This window comes from Triplophysa rosa, linkage group LG24 (assembly GCF_024868665.1).
Source record: "Triplophysa rosa linkage group LG24, Trosa_1v2, whole genome shotgun sequence".
In the NCBI taxonomy this organism is placed as follows: domain Eukaryota; kingdom Metazoa; phylum Chordata; class Actinopteri; order Cypriniformes; family Nemacheilidae; genus Triplophysa; species Triplophysa rosa.
The window spans coordinates 1,432,296-1,435,591 of NC_079913.1; positions in this window are offsets into that span (position 1 = coordinate 1,432,296).

Below are 3,296 nucleotides of genomic sequence, written 5' to 3' on the forward strand. Positions count from 1 at the left end.
ACCTAACCCGAGACCAAGACAAGACCAGAGGCCAGAGGGTGTCGAGACCAAAACATGACCGAGATGTTGAATGGCCGAGACCAAGACAAGGCCAAGGCAGGCCGAGTCAAGACAAAGACTAGTACTCTCTAAAATTCTAAAAGATCCACATTAAAAAGTCATAATTACAGAATCGTGCGTTCTAAGCGTTCTTGTCTATTATTCAGTAGCAAAATATCACGTTTTCAGATCACGTCAGACTTTATAATATAAAGAAACAAGATCTAATACAAGTACCTTTTTTGCAATCGCATCTTGGATATTGTGGACCTTTGTATTCATTTTGTTGACAGATTTCTTGTAGGACATTCCCCCATTCATCTGGCACAACAGTCGAGGCTTAACTTAAGCCAGGACTATGCCTTAGTTAAATTAGGATATTTACGTCACTTTTATTAAAATGCCTTGGATAAAAATACTGCTGGTGTGCATCTTGAGACAAAACAATGGCAACGACATATTTTAAGATATGTCAGGGATATTTATTTCCAGTTGAGACAGCTCAAACTTTTATTTTAGTCTGGGACTATAGTCTTAAGCCTTGTGTGTGAAACCGGGCATTGAGGTTTTACATCCAATCACATGAATAATATTAACACTTAAATCAGACAATGCACCATCATTTTATTGTAATTCCCACAGTTGTGGTCTTGGGAAAAAAAACCAGAGACCACTAAATCTGAGACCAAGACAAGACCGAGACCAAAGGCCGTTGAGACCGAGACAAGACCATCACAAAATGGTTGAGACCGGTCTCGAGAGACCAAGACCGGTCTCGAGTACTACAACGCTAGTCGTAGCACAAGTATAAAACGTCTGTTGTCCTCATTAAAAAATGTGCAAGTGCAGTTCATCACATGAATAGGCAGCTAACTGACAAATGACATTAATGTTACATACAGATGGATAAATTAAGGCCAAATAAGCTTTTTGTTGACCTAAATTCGATTTAATATTTCTAAGTAACATTACTGTGTTTTTAATTTTTTACTATACAATAGTGGTATATTTGTCCACATTAATTACTGTAGTATATTACAGTATTTACTATAGTAAACTGCAGTAAAATTCCTAGATACTAGTGTTTTTTAACTTTATTATAGTATACTATGCATTTACTCTAGTTTATCAATTTACTACAAGGGTACTACAATTTTCCATAGCGCATACTATAGTACACTACAGTATTTTTTCGTCCGAGCGGTCAGTTTAACGGGACTTTTATTTTGACGACTTGTCGGAAAGACGGCGCCCGAGTTGATATGTTTTTGACTATAGCTTCACTCAAACAGTACAACGCTGGTAAAATAAACTCTTAGCAACTCTGGAGATGAAGTTCATGTGTTCATATCCTCATATAGTGCAGACGCAGACAAATCCTAGACCAACACTTGTGTAGTATGTTAAATTGTGCACTTCATTCCCTCAGACACACAGCCAGATGACATAATTAAATAACAGGATTCAGTGTCGGCGAGCGATGCGCTATTGATTAATGTCACACACAAACAAGCACAACGACAAACGAACTTCACACAAGCACGTAGATCTGTCTAACGCACATATTCTTATTATTCTATGTCGCACAGTGTTATTTTTTCAAGTTACTTGTCCGGTCGGGCAAGTAAAATTCTCTCTTCTCTCGAGCCTGGTTGTGATGGGTAGCAGGATTGAGTCGGTCTCTGGCTCAGTGCCAGTCAAAGCGTTGAATGTTCTAATCACACCGGTGTGGTCGTACGCGTCAAAGGGTTAAAATCATGAAAAGTGCATTTATGACATTAAGGACAGGCGGGAACCCTGCAATTGACGGAGAACTTTAATCCATGCGGTCTTTAAATGCGACAAAGTTACACGACCCATTCAACAAATGGTTTATTTAATAAATGTAACATACAACAAATCGATTATTTAAGACAATTATTACAACAAACCGATCATTTAAAACTATTTAAAGTCCGTAAGAGGACAAAAAAGCCATGTCAGCACGTGCACTTGGTCATCCAAATGCGTGTGCCGTTATAAGATGTCGGTAGCTCAACTTTGGAGCTAGATGACCTGAAGATCAGAAAACCAAATATGCATCGAATCAATTGCATGAAATTAGTCAGAGTCACTGTTTATGTACATTTGAATTTATTGTGTGCATGTGAATTTAGAAAATCTACCAGGCCCTCCAGTGGTGATGCGTGAGAATGATGTTTCTGCCTGTAATGTGAGAGAATTAACACTCAACAGCGCCCTCCACTGGTGGTCTGTGTGCATTCTACCGCTGCGCACGAACTCGGACGATATACATACATAAACTCAGTCGGCTGGGACTTTTGTACATTACAATGCTGACAGTGAGAAATTACAGCACTTAACGTGCAAACACAAAAGAGGAGACGAAAAACAAGAGTACAAGTTAACAAATCTGATCTTCACGTTAAGGTTTCCTGTATCTGAAAGGGTTCTTGTCCCTGGCCAACCAGAGATTTTGATTAAAACTATAGATTCGTACGGCTCTCTTCTTTATCTGCATTATATGCATCTTCGTTGTTAAAGTGATGGTTCACCCAAATACGAAAATAAATCAAAACATCGTACTCGCCCTCGTGTAATTTTATGCCTGTAGGCCTATAAATGACATCATCGACTACCGTAGTAGGATAAATAAAATGGTAGTTAAAAGGTGCCCCAGAACTGTATGTTTTCCTAAATTCTTCAAAATATCTCATTTTGTGTTCAACGGAACAAAAAAAATAAGTAATGTAAAGTAATTTTTCCTACTATGGTAGTGGATGATGTCCCAGAACTAAAAATTCTTCCAAATATCTTTCTCCGTGTTGATCGGAACAAAGAAATGTATAGCTACAGGTTTGAGACAACCTGAGTAAATGACGAAAGATTTTTCATTTTTGGGTGAACTGGCCTTTTAAGAGGTGTTTATCGCTGACCTTTGCATAAGCTTGAACTCTACAACGCTGTGTAGATGTTCATCATATCGACCGCTAGAGGGAGACATTACACCACGTGTACGGCCTGAACGCTGACATAAATCCCCAGTCTTGTATTTGTTTGCAATTCGTTTATTTCAAAGCTAATGTACTATTCACACGTGAATATTGAAAAACATGAAATGATACAACGAACGAACAACAACAAAAAAGGACAAACTGACAAATCGGTATTAGGTAATTTTATTGATATTAACATAGCGTTAACAAGTAAACCAGACTAAATCGGCAGTGCTTTTTCATAAGAGCCCCGTGTCTCCA